This window comes from Ambystoma mexicanum, chromosome 10, assembly GCF_040938575.1.
Source record: "Ambystoma mexicanum isolate Mex_15411 chromosome 10, UKY_AmexF1_1, whole genome shotgun sequence".
In the NCBI taxonomy this organism is placed as follows: Eukaryota; Metazoa; Chordata; class Amphibia; order Caudata; family Ambystomatidae; genus Ambystoma; species Ambystoma mexicanum.
The window spans coordinates 1,576,093,947-1,576,113,137 of NC_090932.1; the positions used below are offsets into that span (position 1 = coordinate 1,576,093,947).

Genomic DNA, 19,191 nt, shown 5'->3' on the forward strand with positions numbered 1-19,191 from the left:
GGGCAGCTAGCCTCATGTTTACCTCCACTTCCAGGGTGGCCGCTGAAGATTGGTTGGATTCGACCTGAAGGAGTCTGTCCTCAACTTTATCGACCCGGTGGTCCATTTTTTCAAATTTTTGGGCAATGTCCGCCCGCATATCTCGGATCTCTTGCAATATGGAGGCGAAGCCCCGCTCCATTGCGGCCGTGGAGGGTGCAGGAGGCTCCAGATGGGCCATTCCCTCACCGCGGGGTCGTCCTGTAGCGGGGAGGTCCGGGTCTCGGTACCGATATTTTTGCAGGTTCTGCTGCCAGTCCATTAGGTTGACCCCCCGGCACCTCGATTTTCTTTCTTAGAAAGTTAATTTCCCTCTAGTGTGGGGGAGGAGTGCTATTGCCTCCCCGGGGTGGTATGCTGTCTTCTTTCCGTTGGGGGTCTCTCCCGGCAAGGTATACCCTCCTCACCCCTTCCGGGCGGTCCTACCGGTCCTTGATTGGTGACCCCAGGCGGGCACTCGCCCCACCAACCTCGGGCGGGGGCCTCACACCCAGGGTGGCCTCCGCTGTACCACCGCAGTACCTCCTGTGCTCCTCCATTGTATTTTCGCAGGACGATACTTCCCCTCTGGAGTGGGCGAGGGGTGCTTTTGCCTCTGGTGTGTCGACGTTGTTTCGTTGGGTGTTCAAGTTGCTTCTTAAGAGTTGCCCCCGGGCGGGCACACGCCCCGTCTGCACACAGTGGGGGCCACACACCCGGGGGGGGTGATAGCGGGTCCTGTAGTGTCCCTTAGGCACCCACTGGAGAGGGGAGAGTGGGGCGCTCCGCGCGACCACGAGGCGGTGGGTCACGGCCCTCAATGGGACGGCGTGGGCCCCTGGTGTCCCGCCCGCGGCCCGCGCAGGGTCCCGCTGGCGGTGGAGAAAGAGGCCCGGCCGCCCCCCCTCCGTGTCTCGTACCTGTCAGGCCGCGGCTCCCCGCGCGGCCCCGCGGCTTCCCTCGGCGCTCCCGTTGAGGTGGGGGGGCCACTCCGGGGTCCGCTCCGAGCGGATGACTTCTCGCCTCGAGGCGTCCCGGCGGCTCGCGCCTCCTGAAGGGGGAGGTGAAGGCCAGCGCCGGCGGGTCCGCTCGCTTCTCCCCAGGCTCCGCACAGGGCTGTGCTCTCGGCCTCCTGCGACGGTCCCGCTGCCGCGTCCGTGGAACTCCGTCGTCCGACGGTTCTTAGGCTCCGTTTTTTCGCTCCGCGGGGATGCTGGGGGGCCGACGGTCCAATCGACCCGCTTGCGCTCCGTGGGGGGGTCTCGGGGGGGGCTCAGACCCCGTTCCGACCCGGCCTCAGGAGGAGCTCGCAAATCAGGCTGCCATTGCCTGTGCGCCCCCTGGTGGCCTCCCGGTCGCTGTCTTTAAAGGTTTTTTGAGGTGGGGTGTTGGGACACCGGGCATCCATCTGGAGAGGTGGAGTGGAGAGGGTAGAAGAGGGAAGGGCATGGAAAGGAAGGAGGTTGATGAGAGAAGGCAGGACCGTGTCAAATAGGAGGAGATTGGCCTGATGTAAATATTGATACAGCAGCGAGAAGAGAAGAAACCCATAAGGAGGACTCCCCACTTGGTGCTGCCATTAATGGAAGTTGAAGAATAAGGTGGGAGAGTGCAGTGAGGTGAGAGGTCCATAGTTCAGGAGATGGGATGGAAAAGATGATGCCAGTGAAGATTTCCCTTGAGGATGCACTGACATAGGTGTCTGCAATTGGGAGGCCTGGGTTATCAGCAAGTATGTCTTTTTTATGTTTTGTTCCGTCCAGATTTAGTGAGAGAAGGAGGCTAGGGGATGGTGTAGCAGTTGGAGAAGATAGGGGAGAGGGAGAGTGCCATTTTGGAACAAATGAGGAAGAGAGAGGCAGAGAGAAGGTGGGAGGTGAGGTGGGGGTGAGTATGCTGCAAAGCACATTTCTGAACTTGATCCACTTGGCACAATAGGCCAGAAGGGTATTAGTTGTAAGATCAAACAAGCAGGATGGAGGCACAGCTAAACATGATCTTTACACAAACAGGTACTTTCAATGGAGGAAGGAGGCACAGCTAAAAAAAAAATCATACACACACAGATACTTTCAATGGCTGAATGGAGGCACAGCTAAAACACGATTTTCACACACACAGCTATTTTCAGTGCAAGAAAGGAGGCACAGCTAAAAACGATTTTTACACACACACATCTACTTTCAATGCAGGAAGGAGGCACAGCTAAAACGATTTTTACACACACAGCTACTTTCAATCCAGGAAGGAGGCACAGATAAAAACAATTTTCACACACACAGCTACTTTCAATGCAGAAAAGGAGGCACAGCAAAAAAAAATATGATTTTCGCACACACAGCAGTAGTTAAGGGGGCTCCTTTTTTCCAATGTATCATTTTTGAGAGCTGGGAACTCCCCTTGTTTTCCTTATCCCTGGCCCCTTTTGAAATAGGTTTGATTTATTTTTGATATGGAATTTGATATCAATTTATTTTTTATATCAAAATGTTTCGATATGAAATTTTATATTGAGTTGATATCCTTTTTGTATAAACGGATATATAAAGTGTGGTTGTGTACTTTGAAACGGTTATGGGAGAGAGCGTGTGTGCGATTGCTTGGTCAAGGGCAAAGTGAGCTGTGAGGAGTTAGACAGCGAGTGTTAGGGTTTGGTGATGCACACAGCGATGATGCAGGAATGGTTTGGACCTTACTGACGTCATCATTTTATATAGATTTGATATAATTGTACAACAGATTTTATATAAAGGCTATATTATTTTTATATATCAAAAATATAAAAAATATAAAAAGTCATGTTAAAATCATATCAGTCATTTTTTATATCGTGATAATTTTTTATGTCAACTTTTTAAATCAAAATAATATCAGAATTTTTATATTGTAATTCATTTCTTTGATATCTAAAGTTTTTGATATCAAAATGATTTTGATATCAAAATGATATAGGATATTTTTATATTGAAATTACTTTTTGATATCACATATTTTATATCAAAATTTGATATCAAAATATTGTTTTATATTAAAATGTAAAACTATTTTAAAAATGTAAAATGTTATATCAACATTTTTATGGCATATCAAAATAATATTGATTTCTATATCAAAATTAACAACAAAAAAGTGATATGCCAATAAAAATCAGCATTTTTATATAACAGCTTTCTTACATTTTTTATATCAAAATCAAATTTTTAGATCAAAAATGTTGATATGAAAATTCAAACATTTGATATAAAACATATTGGAGGGCATGCACAGGCATGCCCTGACACACACGCATTTTGAACATATTATGCCAAAAGCTGTGCTATGTTATTTTTAATTTGTGACATTTGTGAATATATAGTTTTATGATATCTAACAAAAAAATGAAATGTAAAGATCTACTTCCATGGCTACAAAGAAAAACACAGGCAAACACATGCAACATGCTGGGACACTGGATTGTACCATTGCCCCTGTTGTGCAGAAAGCAGTGTTCCAGCAACACAGCCGCAGTGTGGCTTTATGAAGCTGCTTAAGTCACCAGGCCAGAGAATTCATAGATGACGACACACACACACGAGGCCCAGAGCTCTGACTCAAGTATTTCGGTTTCTCTTTTTATTGCAAATGATATGAAGCCATATCAGAATGATCCAACCTTGCAATGAAACTCCGAGGCTAATGTACTCACACGCTGCCATGTGCCCAGTGTGACTAAATTGTATTTGCATGGCCCCATTCATTGTAAAGTCACAGGACCCCTGAGGCTATTGTAATCAAGAGCAAGCTATCATGCGGGTGGTGTGTCTAATCGGCAGCCATTCAGGCCATTCATGGTAAATTGTCTGCAACTAATGGGCCTTTGAAAGGGCCTAGCAGCCTGCATGCAGAATATTGTCATAGGCAGGATGGTGGCTGTTCTGGTGAGGGGGGGGGCGGTTGGATGTCTTTAAAACCCATTCTCTGGAAGCCTGCCAAAACATCACTGCCTGCAGATTTCGGGACAATTGCAAGCCACGGCTGGAACTAAAGACCCTAGGACTTCTATAGTCCGTTGACGAAAGAGGCATTCTACTTTTAAAAAGTGCGTTGATTCTATTTAAAAATGGGGCAAACATACCTTTTAAAACAAAATGTGCTTAGTCTTTATGGAAAGGCTTGTAACTAAATAACTTTTTAACTGACCAGGCGGGCTATGTTTTAAAAGCATAATATATTTAAAGTTAGAGAAGAGTATTTCTAGCGCTATGAAGATGCTCAAGGCACAGATGTGTGTTTGTGATGCTGCAGTTTCAAGTGTTTAATATGCAGGATAAGCCAAGTGTACACAGAGTTGTTACTCCCGACGGACACGTCAGTAGGGTTTGGACAACTGAATCTCTTCGAGGAATATTTTAATAGACGCATCAAAACACTCTGTTTTAACAACATTGTGTGGCGATATTTCCCGCTAGTGGCTAAAACAGCCAGAAACACTTCATATGTTTTACACCACGACAACTATTTTACAGTGTATTGAATCTAAAAGGTTTTCTGGGGGCTAAACGTCTCTGTCAACACTGTCACTACATTTCCAAAAACAGAGAATGTCAAACACTTAAGGAAAAACCTGAAAAATGTCCTAAATGTCACACATTTGTGAGGTCCCGGTGCTATCCAGACATGAAAATTCAGAAAGCAGCCTTGGGGGCGATTGTGTCTGAGCCACTCATTTACTGTCCCGCGTGTCAAAAATGTCCTCCTGCGAGCCACAGCTATACTGGAATAATCTGTAGGATGTGTAAAGTTTCCATTGCCAACACGGCTGAACACTTGTGTTACATAACAAGCGGGCAACTTCAAAATAAACCCCAGAACTACATAGTATATGACATAGAGGCCTGCTAAGAGAATATAACCCATCAACCGAACTATATCTATACCAGACATCTAACAGGAGACAGCTGTTGGGAATTTACAGACTATTTTATGGCTGCCTTTGTAAGCACTTTTGTAACAAGCAAATTAATGGGTTACCCCTTTCTAGCCCATTATTTTAAATCCTATGATGGTTACTTTGTATTGAGGCAGTTAGTTTGGAAATATTCAAACAAAACTAAGCTAATGGCCATCTTTGTGGTACCGCTACAAATATGTTTAATTGACTCCTTGCACGTTTTACCCATGAAACTCTGCAAACTTCTAAAGGCGTTTAGATTTCCTGGTTCAGAGTCTTTCTTTCCCGATCTTTTTAACACAGCCGCTAACCAAAATAATCTGGGCTCGATTCCAACCCCGGCCAGTACATCATTCATTACATGATTCCTAGTGAGAAAGAAAAGTTTATAACCTGGTACAAGGCACATGAGCAAGATGTCTTTGAATTTCGCCAGGAGATACGGGCCTACTGTCAAGAAAACGTCAACATTTTAAGACAGGCTTGTAATTTGTTTAGGGACGGTATCATTCAGATGACGCATCGTGAAACACCTATAAAGGACCCTTTTTAAAATATCACACTGGCTAGTTGTATGTAGTCGTTACTGCCCCATGATTCAATTTGCAGCCGGCAAAAACCTTTTTCAGTGCCGTCTATTCAGTGGCTCTTATAATGCTAAAAAACAGAGAACATCTCAATACAACACAGCATAACTGGGGGTGGTGAAAAACGATATGGACAGTCATGTTCAGACTGCTATGCAGTGGTTCAGGAAGTGGGGTTACATTGATGATTACTATAAACATAAGGGCATACGCTTCCGTATGGAACACATTGAGGACAACCCCACTAGGCAGCTGTTGGCAAAATTACGTCTTAATGCTTTGTGGGCCAAGAGTTAATTTGTCCACACATCCGTCATCACAGACTCTGAAATGCTTCACCCCTGTTTGATCATTCTTATGACGTGAGCAGCTGCATGTTCATGGATGATAATGAAATGGCTTGTCTCTGCTGGTGCTATGCCACGGAATACCCAACAAGTTCAGACAACACACATTTTTGTCAGCTGCCCTGGGAATGTCATCCCGTCCAAGGTCAATCATCTAGGGGATCTAACTTCTGAGTTAGATCCTGCAAAATACACTGTGGGGTTTTCATATCTGCTGGGCCCAAGACATCTCCCTTTCACACATCCCTAGGAACTGTCAACATGAAAGTAAACGGTATAACGTTAAATGTTAACAGCACGGCCCAAATACATTTTGACAGTTTAGAAGATCTGGTGCAATCCTTTGTTCAGGGAGATGTGTGTGACACCCCAGAGTCTATCATCGTTACACATCTGTGTATAGTGCGTGATAAAAAACGGTGGATAATTAGCACTGTCACTGTACAAAAGACACTCAGGGTTGTGTTTGAAAAAAGAACCCTGGCAGCAGATGGGTTACACACCCCTATGGCTTTTAAATATTTTAACACATACCTCTACAAGCCTCAAGCTTTTTCACAGCACTTCTGTAGTAGTAATTGTGCTGTGGACCTTCATGCTGCATGTCTAAGATTTTGTATATTTTCATCTGTATGTTTATTTTATCTATTACATTAAATGTTTTTAAACATGTTCTTTTCCTTTCTGTATTCAGTATATCTTTTTTATAAATAAAATATTTTTACAATTCATAAACTGGTCTTGTTCTTTATTACTTGGTCCTATTTACTATATGTATTATAACACACATCACTTTAAAAAGTTTATTCAGTTCATACATATAATACTCTGTTGTGCTTGCGGCCATCAACTTTTAGAGAGACTGGATTTAATCGCGCTGTAGAATTTTGTTGTTTTTAAATACTGACTTTTATATTTTTACATGCATTTTTATAAACTCTTGACATCTTTATGTCATCATATATTCCTGTCAGTTTTTTAAAGGCCGTATTTGCCCTCAGTACCCATTCAACATAAAAAGACACACTGGGGTTTTATAAAAGAACAGAGTTGTATTCATATTTTAAAAACATGTATTTTTGTCAGATTTTATTCACATTAAATAATTCACATTATCACATGCTGCACAATTATCTTCTTGGATACTAATCTCACTGTATCATCAATTACTTCATACCCAGATTGTCTTTCACTGCGTCAATAAGCAGATATACATGATAGAGAGTGGGTCGACAAGCATTCATAAATAACTCAAAGCCATAATATCTGCCCGCCATTGTTGATCGATGTCATATACTACAGTCATTCGTTGTTTAAAATGTTTCCGGGCTGGTTTATGCAATGCGTAGGCATCCTCCCCTGAAAGCTATGCCTTAATAGCCCCCGTGACACCTTCTCGCTAACGGTTTGCAGTTTAGGATACAGGCTGTCAACCCCGCAATAACTGCCAACACCGCCTTCATCATAATATATTTTTGACAGCTTCAGGCCAGACATGTCTGCCCGCAACAACTCAACATAAAGACACAGTGCGTTTTTATAAACAACGTTTTTTATTTGCATTATAAAAATGACAATTTTATTCAAAATATAGTCACATTAAAACAGGCATATTAAAATAACGCCTGCGACTAACGCACAAACACATTGTATGCTGCTGCTTCGTTAAGTGCTTGTGTTACATCCATTTATATATTTTTTTTATCCCCGGCCAATTGGTAACTGTTTTTCAATTATGTTTCTAGCACCCATCGGACACATGGAACTAAACTGCTTCATTTTCAAAAGTGGGTTATTCTCTGATTCTATAGATTATAATGTTTTAGATATGTATCTTTCAGTCCATGCACTGATCCTTATCTGTGTCAATGGCTGTGTCAGGTGCGACAAGTCTATAAAGCGTTTTGGTTTGAACACGAAACATATTTTACATAGCGAATTAACTGCGTAAGCTTTTTGCAAACACTCGTGACCATCCTGCTGTGGATCATTAATATTATGTCCATAGAACCACCTGTAAAAATGTTGTTTTAAACACGCCCCGTTACAATGGCCGTAATCCCTTGGATGGCACGAATATCAGCCCAAAGAGGGGCCTGCGTGCCAATGTCGATCAACATTAGCAAAATACAATCCTTACACAGATTGATATCCGCCGGGCTTTCAGTTGGTTTTGAACAACAAACGCATTGAATAGTGGCCTTGTCTTTAAGGCTGGCGGTCTACATCAGCAAAAGACAGGCCTTGAACAGGCTACTTTCAAAATACCCTGGGGTTTCAAACCGGTTGGAACAGTGAGCACAATAAATATTAATAGTCTCTGCCGTAGTCTGGTTCGCCCCACTCCCTCACATATGGCCCTGTTTTTCTTCGGGGTTCCAGGGGCCGGAAATGGTCTCTGTCGTCATCGCCGCGTCCGCTGACAGTGCCGTAGCTTCACAGTCCTCATCTTCAGGGTCTGCGTTGACCACAAATGACTGCTCCAAAACCACCTTGTCATTGTCTTAAAACTCTTCGGGTTCATAGCCGGCCATTGGATCCTGAGCATCCTCCATCCCCTCGTACACCAGCAAATCCACTGAACTTCCTGGGGATGTTTGCCCCTCGTCGTGACTGTAGCTGTTCATAATAGCTGTTTCCGGAATAGTCCCTGAAAAGCTCAAAAAGAGCAGTGTCTTCCAGCCCGTCGCAGAGCGATATATTTCCCGGTTGTCTGACCTTCCCCCATGCAACCATAGTGGTTTTAAGCCAGCCCTTTCAATCAAATTTTATATTAACATCATATAAAGTTTATGTAAAAGATATTATTTTGATATCGAGACATTTTGATATCAAAAAAATAATTGCGATATAAAAATTCAGATATTTTTTAAATATCAACAATTTTGATATAAAAAATGTTGATATCAAAAAGAAAATGTATAAAAAATAATTATGATATACAAAATGACCAATATCATTTTAATATCAACATTATTTTGATATCAAAAAATGTAATTATGGGAGACAACCAGGGGGCGCCAAGATGTTCTGAAGCATCTCCGTCTGCTTCCTCCCTCGGGACCGTTAAAAGGGACTTGAACCCCCGAAAGCCCCCCGGGAGAGAAGCCTTGACCCCCCTGGGGGCTGTGTGAACCTTCCAAGCATCGAACAAGAGAAACCCCGGACTTCGGGGGCGAAGTGTGGCCAGAGACTCGAACCAATTCCTGTCAGCGGAGCAGCGTTTGACCCAGCTCCCGACTGCGGCTCCACGCCTGCGGCGTTGTCCCCGGGGTGGGGGTGGGGCCTGAGGCCCGTGTCGGCCTAGTGTACCGGGATCTCCCGCTTCTCCTGCTGTATCCTGTGAGGGTCGCCCACCTCGTAGAAGCTGCTGCACTGCTTTCTCCCTTTTTGTTTTCTTTTTCCCCTCCGGCCGGAGAGGTGCGAGACCTTAACGAGTCGGAGTGTGGCTGCGGGAATCGGACTGCGGAGGAGGCCTTTCTCCACCTCGCTCCTGGAATTTTGCCGTCTACGTGCCAGGGAGGGGGGTGCCGCTGGCGGGGCTTTGTTGGCTCCCCGAGCTGTTGCTCTTTCCACTGGGCCCCCTGTCTGCAGCCACTGGAGCCTGAACTTGACGAGGACCGCTGCTGATCTGTGGGGGATCCTCCTGATTCCTTCCTGCAGAATTTTCCTGCTCCTGCGCGGGCCTGCCCCGGGAACGGCCGGATGTCGCACCTACTCGCCTGAGGCGCTTCGCCCACGTGAGAACAGCAGTGCTGGACTGAAGAGCCATGGTCCCGTAGGGCTGATTAGGTTAGTGCTCCGGGCCTCACCCCCACCTTCCATCACTTGAGGGGATCCCCCGTGTCTTTCCTGCTTCTGCTGTCTTAGGGGGGTGGAGCCCAGAGGGCTGCACACCATCAGTGTTGGGGAGGCCTGACCTCCTCTCCTGGATCCAGTTTTTAGAGGGGTGGAGAGGTCTGCACTGAGGGGCAAGTCAGACTGTTCCTGCTCACCCACCATTGCTGGTGCATCGTGTTGCACTCCCTGGGACTGACCAGTGCCCTGAGCAATCCTGGACTCTCTCCCTTTAGACCGGCAGTGCCCTCACCACAGACCTCGCTTTGTTTGGCAGGCTGCTTCTCCTCGTTCTCCTACCTGCGGGCATCGGCCCACTATCACTCCCTTTGCCTCGCTAGCCTCTACCCTACCTGGCAGGCTCCGGCTACGTCGCTGATCCCCCATGAGACTGGTAGTGGCTGGTGGAGCTGTGTTCTACAACCCTCCCCGGTTCCAGGGTCTCGGAAATATACTACTGCTTGGCGCCCCCCACACCTGAAAGTCCCCCCCAGGAGTGCACCATCCACAGGTCCACTGGCCCTGCCTTTGGCACTTGCGGGAGCCCACCTACGGCCTCTCAGTCTCTTCCTCACGGATCTGTCCGGGCCTCCCACACGCCCCCTCTTGGCTGGTCCCATTTAGGGGCACAGACTGGGCCTTCATGAACTGGGTTGAGTCTCTTCAGCGGTTTCGCTGGACACTACCTTGCTTGCCTCTCTCCCCCAACATGGCAGAGCCATCACAATTGGAGGCAGTCAACGCCAACTCAATCACCAGGGGCATGGCAGCTCTCTTGGAGGAAATACGGGGCTTTAGGGCGGACATCGCTGTAAGGCTAGATACCCTGGACAAGAGGTTTAATATCATTGATGACTGTGTCCAAGCTTTAGAAGCAAACACGGCTTCCATAGATATTCTTGAAACCTAATTTGATATGCGCTTGGTGGAGCTAGAGAGAAGACAAGAAAAGTGTTCCCCAAAGCTGTATTATTTGGAAAACAGGGAGGGCCGCTGCAACCTACGATTCCTGGGCTTTCCGGAGCGAGAGGGTGAAACCCAATCCGACATTATTAAGGCTATCAACGCTGTGGTCAGGACACTCTTCGATGATGCCAACACTAATGAACCAACCATCGACAGGGCGCATAGACCTGGTGCTTCCAGCAGAGGCCCCAGATCCGTCCTTGTGTGGTTTCACTATTTTTCAGAGATGAGTAAAATCCTGGAAATAGCACGTGAGAGAGGTCCGGTCAGTTGGGAAGGTGAACAAATTTCGATCTATCAAGACCTGTCAGCCTTTACCTCGGCAAGGCGCCAGCTTTGTTCCCCTCTGCCGAAACTGCTTCAATACAAGAGAGTGTGATATCGATGGGGATACCCCTTTTCACTTTCCTTTGAACTTGAGGGCTACAAATACACCTTGGTTACAGAAGACGATATTCATAGGGTGTCCCAGGAACTTTTGGGTGATCAGGTCGTGGAACCCGCTGAAAGTGGACCAGAGAGAGTGCCTTCTGGCCCCCTTAAATCCAAATATTCCACGGAAAGACACAAGGTCCGAGGGCACATGAAGTTCAGGAGAATCGCCCCGGTGTCGCCCAGTTCATCCAATTTCTAAGGATCTTCTGTCCACAGCCGGAGGTCGCCCACGTGTGGAGGGAGACCCGAATTAACGAAATATAGTTTGGTGTCTCCAGCAAGGCCTGTGCAATGGGCCTCATACATATCTGTGTTTGGTGCATTAAAGCTATGTTTATGCTCTGTTCACGCTTGGTTCCGGGGGAGGGCTCTTTTTGTTGTTGTTGAGCTTTTGAGCCCGGAGGGAGGAGACACTGGTGGCCTGGTCTAGCGACAGTATTGGCGTGCACGGAGTCTAGGCGTTCAGGGGTAGAGAGGGTGGGGTGTGGGGAAGGTTGTTAGAGACAGTTCTGTGGAGTTGTTTTTTAAGCTTACCCGGCCTTCTCTGAAGTATTGGTTTCACAAGATACTGCATGGGTAGCTATTGTGTACAGAAGCGGGGCGATGGGACGGACACAAAAGGCTCCTTAGTAGGAGCTAAGAGATGTTTCCACTTCTTTGATGGATGCACCCTTTAATCACTGACTGTGGGGTCCCTGAATGTGCGAGGAGTAAACTCACCGACTAAGAGGTTGATGGTGATGAGGGAGTTCACTAGGCTCAAACTACACTTTCTTTTTCTGCAAGAAACACATTGGGCTAAGGGGAAGGAACCACATTTCAGGGCTAGAGCCATACAGCACATGTTCAGTTCACCCTATATAGCAAAGAAACGAGGGGTTGAACTCTTGGTTTCCTCCAAAACCCACTTCTTCCCCAAGGCCCAAAGCTTCGACCTGGAGGGACAATATACTATGGTCAAAGGGAAAGTGAGAGGCAGACTGTTCACTCTGGTGTGCATATACGCTCTGAACGAAGCACAAGATCTTTTTTGGGCGGGGATGCGGGAGAAAATCACAGCGTACATGGAAGGCACCCTATTGGTGGGAGGGGACGTCAACATGGTTCTCTGCCCGGATAGGTATAGGAAGTCACCTAATCCATGTCCCGACTTGCGTCTTCAGACGAAGCTGGTGGCTGCATTCATATGGATTAATGGGGAACTGGCCTTACTGGATTTACACACTCCTGGACCAGATCATGACCCATACTTCACCTTTTTTTCAAAACCACATGCATCGTTCTCTAGGATTGATTATATTCTGATAGACTCCTCGCTCCGGGACCATATCTCTGATTTTGGGGTAGAGCCTATCCCGTGGTCCGACCACGACCTGGTTAAGATCAGCTTGGGTGTCCCCCCCCCCTTCCTGGTCCTGATGGATGTGCAACGACACATTGTTGCAAGATAAAGAGGTGAGGCAGTTCCTTCTGACTACCATAAAAGAATACTTTGTTATCAATGACAATGGGGAAGTGGGTGTCATGGGAGTTTGGGATGCCTTTAAGGCCACAATCAGAGGTGCCCTCATGGAGATGGGCTTGAGGAAGAGTAGGGAAAGGGACTATGAGGAGAAAAAGTTAAGAGAGAAGAGTGCTTCTATTCAACCAAGGGGGGGAAATTAAAGACGCAGATGTTCCCAGGCAAGTGGGTGGAACTACAACAGCTTAGATCGAAACTTGCAGCCCTCCTGGTGGGTCAGACGGAAAGAAAATTAGCCTTCTTAAAGCAGAAGTACATGGACAGGGGGGAAAAGTGGATAGGATCCTAGCTTGAAGGCTGAGGGAACTCAGAAACAGTAGAAGAGTGAATTCAATCTCCTACCCCGAGAGGGAGAAAATCTTAAATGATGGCTTGATAGCAGAACAATTTCGGCAATACTATGAGCGCCTGTATTCATCAGAGTACACAGGGGATGGCACTGATGTTGACCAATTCTTTGATTCCCTCCTCATCCCCCGCCTCCTTCCCGAGAGTGCCGACCCCCTAAAACTCCCCATAACGCCCCAGGAAATAACAGATACTATTTCCTCTCTGAAAAGCGGCACCTCACCTGGAGACGACGGCTTCACGGTTTGCTTTTATAAGGCTTACCGCTTTACTCTGGCCCTGTTCATGGCCAAAATGTTCAATATCGCTCTTGAAACAGGGGTCCTCCCACTCTCCATGATGTCCGCCCTCATTGTGGTTCTTCCCAAGGAGGGGAAAGACCTCTCCTAATGCCAGTTCTACCGCCCCATCTCCCTTCTCAACACGGATGTTAAAATCTTGGCTAAGATTCTAGCCAATAGGTTGGCGAAACACCTCCCGTCCTTGGTGCACGGAGACCAGGTTGGTTTTATCCCTGGTTGTCAGGTGTCAGATAATGTGAGGAAAACTCTGGACCTCATGCATGAGGTTTCAAGTCAAGATTTAGAAGCCTGTCTTCTCTCGCTGGACTCAGAAAAGGCCTTCGGCCGTGTCGAATGGCCTTATATGGGTAAGGTGCTCCAGGCAATGGGCTTGGGAGACAGGTTCTGTGGGTGGGTTTCAGCTCTATACAATGGCCCCTTGGCGAGGGTTTTGGTTAATAGCTCTACCTCAGCAACCCTACACCTTTCTAGAGTCACCCGCCAGGGATGTCCCCTTTCCCCCCTTCTATATGCTTTGGCGATGGAACCCATAGCCATAGTGATCACGGCCAATGGGGGATCTCGGGGGTTCAATGTGGGGACTGTGAATTCAAACTATCCCTGTTTGCAGACGATATTTTGGCCTACTTGACCAACCTCCAGGACTCCCTTCCCCATTTGCTTGACCTTATTAGCCCCTTTGGCTCCTTTTCAGGGCTTAAGGTTAATGTAACCAAATCCTGCATAATGCTGATGGGTGCTGTAGAGCATGCAATCAGCAGGGAATCTGAAGGGCAAAGGAATGAGAATAGAACGGAAAGCCACCTCGTATTTAGGTATCACCATCCCCAGAGATCGAGGCAAACTATTTGAATCTAACTTTCCCCCAAATCATGGCGAAGATTAGCAGTGACCTTGTACGCTGGGCACCCCTTACTCTCTCGTGGTTTGGGTGCATGGTCATGGTTAAAATGAATATTTTGCCCCGACTTCTCTATTTTTTCTCTGCCCTTCTCTGCACTATCCCAGAAGCCTTTTTCGATCTATTACAGACCCAAATCCTCCAGTTTATCTGGAATGGCAAAAGGGCAAGAGTTAAATTCTCTACCTTAACACTACCAAAAACATGTGGAGGCTTTGGTCTCCCCGATTTTAGATTGTATCACAAGGCAGCCCAGCTGCGTGTGGTGTTAGAACACATGAGAGACGACCTGGGGACTTACTGGACCTATGTGGAGGACAACCAAACCCACCCGGAAAAAGTCAGGGATCTCCTTTGGGCCTGCCCTAAATCGCACCTATGCATCTCAGATCTCATCCAACGCTGGCTGCCCTGTGGGCATCCTGGAAGCCCAACACGGATAATAAACGGCTTTCTTCTTGGCCTTCCTCCCTGTCATCTCTTTGGGGCCCCCCGTTTAACCTCAGATCCAGGGGGTTTTGTGATACTCAGTCATGGTCAGACAAGGGGTTGGAGAGGGCAGCTCAGCTCTTCCGCCAGGGTGTTTTCATCGAGTATGCCCAACCTTCCTAGACGATGGGGGAGAATCAGCCCTCCGTCTTTGAATATTTGCACCTTAAGGGGATCCTTACTCACCCAAGCTGGTTGGCCGACATGACTCGGCCCTTAACGCTCTTTGAAATGATTTTGGTGGAATCCACGACCACAGCCAACTTAAAGGGTAGACAGCCGTTTAAACAGATATGGGAGGAAAGGTTTGGAATGACTCTTGAGGAGCCAGCAGGGAGGGTGATCTTTAAATCAATCTTTTCAGGAACGTTATATACCTCGACCATGGAGCACAGCTTCAAGATTCTTCATTCTTGGCATTGTCCCCTGCCACCCTGTCAAGGATGTTCGAAGGAGTGTTCCCACTGTGTGGCAGGAAGTGCTCGCAACGCGGTACTTGGTACCATATGTGGTGGGAGTGTCCAGTCATTCAAGTGTACTGGTCCAAACTCCTTAGCTGGATTAAAGACATTGTAGGTATGAGCCCAACCCTCCACCCCCTGGAGATTCTTTTAGGAATGCCTATGCCCGACTCTGAGCTGTATACCTTCCCAAAAGTGATAGTGGCAATGTTGAGAGCGGGGAGACTAGCTCTTGCTAAAAAATGGAAGAGCACTTCTGTTCCCTCCAAGGCAGAATTGCTCAATAAGCTATTGGCCATTTCTACGTATGAGAAACTGTCTGCTATAACCAATGATACAATGTCTTCGTTTTTGCAGGATTGGACTGTAGTTCTCCTGAATGATGAATGTGATGCCATGAGACTGTAACCTTTATGTGCTGTTAGAGCCATTGTACTTTACCTTGCATTGTTCACCACCTGTTTTCTAGCCGGATATTATTGATATAACACTAGACCTCACTATGTCAGCTACCGTAGAAATTTTTGCCTGGTGTCTAGTTCTATCTGTTTGCTTCGTAAAACCTATCGCCCGGTGGAGACTGGTAAGCCTATGCATGGGGGGGAGGAGAGGGCGCGAGGGAAGAGAACAAAACCTGGCATTTTTCCTTCAATTTATGTTGCAGATGTTAATCGCCAGGGGCTTCCTGGCTGTTCTTATGTATGCTGTAATGAGCAATAAAATACGTAATTATGACATAAAAATTCCAATATCATTTTGATATAAAACAATGTTATCAAACACAATTAATTCCAATATCCAAAATCTGATATCATTTTGATATAAAAATATGTTGAAATCAAAACAATTTGATCTGAAAAATAATTGATATAAAAAATAATGACGATATAAAAATGGCCGATGATATTTGTATATCAGACTTTTTTATTTTTTAATATCTTTTGTACAATTATATCAAATCTATATAAAATAATGATGTCAGTAAGGTCCAATCCACTCCCGCATCATTGCAACGTCACCAAACCCTAACACTCGCCGTCTAGCTTCTCACAACTCACTTTGCCCTCCATCAAGCAACAGCGCACAAGCGCTCTCCCATATTAAAAACATTTTGGTATACACTTTATATCAAACCGTTTCAAAGTACACAATCACACTTTATATATACGTTTATATAAAACGGTTATCAAATTGATATAAAATTTGATATCGAAACATTTTGATATAAAAAATATATTGATATCAAATTCCATATAAAAAAGAAATAAAACCCATATGAAAAGGGGGCAGGGATAAGGACAACCAAGGGGAATTCCCACCTGTCAAAAGTTTTACATTGGAAAAAAGGGACCCCCCCCCCCCTTAACTACTCAAAGCCACTTTCATTGCAGGAAAGGAGGCACAGCTAAAAACGATTTTCACACGCACAGGTACTTTCAATGCAGGGATGGAGGCATGGCAAAAAACGATTTTCACACGCACAGCTACTTTCGATGCAGGAAAGGAGGCAAAGCTGAAAAGATGTTCACACACACAGCTACTTTCGATCCAGGAAAGGAGGCACAGCTAACACAATTTTCCCACGCACAGCTACTTTCAATGCAGGACACACGCACCCTTTCAATGCAGGAAAGGAGGCACAGCTAAAACGGTTTTCACACAGAGACAGTCTTTGAGGAATGGCACAGGGTGTGCAGCACAGCAATGCAGTAGTTGGTATCAGTGGGAATGAGTCACAGCAAGTGAGGGCAGAATGGAGAGTTACTGCAGAGCAAGGGGCATCTGAAAGGTGGATGACTTGAGTGGCAGATGAAATGAGTTCTGTGGTGCCGACAAATAAACTAAGTAGCAGTACTCATGTGAAGACATGGTTAGCGATGACACAGTCAAGAGTGCCGTTGAGTGCAAATAAAACCTTGCAGAGCATTTTACTGAAGATTCCGGGTAGTGTGGCCTGGAGCAGGGTCCGACAGGGCCTTAGATGTGGAGCTTTGAAGAAGGGGCTGGCTAAAGCATTCCGGTCTCCCTATAGGCCAAATGAAGATGCCAGCAGCCAATCAAGGTGGGAGGGAGGCAGAGTGAGGAGGACTCCAGGGGCCTTGTACAAGGACAAGGCGGCGTCTGCTATCATACATGACCATACCAAACCAAACCATCATAGACTACCAAGCCAGGGCATCACATGCCAGTCCATATACACAATACCATACCATATCATACCATACCATATAGTATCATACCAAACCATCCCATCATAGGATACCAAGCCATGGCAACACATGCCATACCATTTACATAATATCATGCATACCATACAAATATCTAACATACCATACCGTTGGTATCATCCATGCTGTCCCATTCCATATTCTACCATAGTAACCATATAGTATCATATGTGACCATATCATATGATACCATCATAGTATACCAAGCAATGGCAACACATGCCAAGCCATATTATATTGGATCATACCATATCATCTGAAGGTTCGAAATTGAGGGGAGCTGGGAGCTATTGAGCTCCTGCTTGTTGCCTAGATGAGCCTGGTTAGCTTGACACCAAGAGCTACCAGGAGCTACCTTTGGCTCCCCAGGCCAAATGATGCAGAACAAACACACCTATGGGAATTTACCTCTGTGCGTTTGGGAACATTTATAAATCCACATTTGTACACGTCTATTCAACATTTAAGGCATAGGGGTCATAAATAATGGACACAATGTTGCGTCTCATTGGACGTTAGATTTGCGGCACGCTATGTACTAGCTCCTTGTTCCCATTGGAAGCTTCTGGTCACTCGTTAATGCTGGGTACCCAGGAGCTGCGTTTTGCAACATGTCAGACCTTCAGTGCCACATCATACCCTAGTAGCCCTGGCATACCCCCACACAATATAACCACATATAACATCACTTCATTAGTATTTGTCCTGAGAATGACGATACATTTAAGCTTTACCCAGGACTTTAAGTGGCCAGGGGCTAGCAATGCCTGACAGAATACCAGAAAGGGTTTCAGAGCCAGGCACATGCCAGGGCCCACCCCTGCCTAACCATAGCCAGGCCGACACCTCAGGCAGCCTCTGTAGCCAAAGCGCTGCATGGTTACCCACAGGTGCCAGCACTTCGGATTTCACTAAACCCAAGTACTGACACCTGCAGACAGCCCGTGTGACTGTGGCTTCGGCTACACAGGCTGCCTGATGACTCTATACTGAGAAACAGGAGGAGGGCTGGAGGGCCCAGCTCTCCTACAGTTTCTGCATAGAGTGTGGTTAAAGGGCTTTCATGCTGCCTCGTGACTCTTTACTCAGAAACAATAGGGGAGCCGAGCCCGCCAGCCCTCCTCCTGTTTCTCAGTACAGAGGCATCCCAAAGCAGACAGACCTTTCACTCACGTAGCCCCTGGTTTCTAACAGCGTTCTCCTTGAATGAAAGGGCTGCCTGCTGCGCCTGAGAGCTGGGGTGCACTGGAGTCCTGTCTTTGGTGTACCCAGAGGGGCTGGGCGTACCAAAGGTAATAATGCCAGGGTGCCACAGCTCCCCTGCTTTCAGCAGCGCCTGCCTTAGGCATGGGGGGCTCTCTTTAGGGACGTAACGAGAGCCCCCCCTCGATTGAGCATCCCATTTAAAGCACTGACTTTACCCACAAATATCATCCACTATAATGCCAATAACTAGTGGGCTGAATAAATAACGCCTTACCCTGTTACTCCACGCTCCCGTGGGCTGCCTATGGCGCCAGAAGTGTCCCGGATCCCGGCAGGAAGGATCACACGTATAAAATGGTCACATTTCCAGCGTTTGCAAAAGTTAGCTCACTTTTACATAAAGGCATCTGAGACCCGGACATAGTTCAAAAGGGAGGGGCGGGGATCTTCATAAATAAAGATTAGTGGCAAAGCACGTTATTTCATCATTGTGTACTAATGTCCTCCAACGCTGCTGGGATCCGCTTAACCCTGGAGCTGCCGGAATGGAGTCACCAGGAGCTGATGATACGCAAGTCCCTACATGCGTCTTCTGTGAGCTAGCCACATTCCGC

General features: G+C 46.5%; 1 protein-coding gene across 4 annotated transcripts in view; it reads right to left on the bottom strand.

Annotated features, from left to right (window-relative positions):
- Nucleotides 1-18,979, bottom strand: part of LOC138492611 (solute carrier family 2, facilitated glucose transporter member 11-like) — a 419,436-nt gene extending 400,457 nt beyond the window's left edge. For all 4 annotated transcript variants that reach the window (XR_011276228.1, XM_069619902.1, XM_069619903.1 and 1 more), the window contains exon 1: nucleotides 18,852-18,979. The gene's annotated coding sequence lies outside the window, so the exon portion shown is untranslated. The remainder of the gene's footprint in view (nucleotides 1-18,851) is intronic.
- Nucleotides 18,980-19,191: the final 212 nt, after the last annotated feature.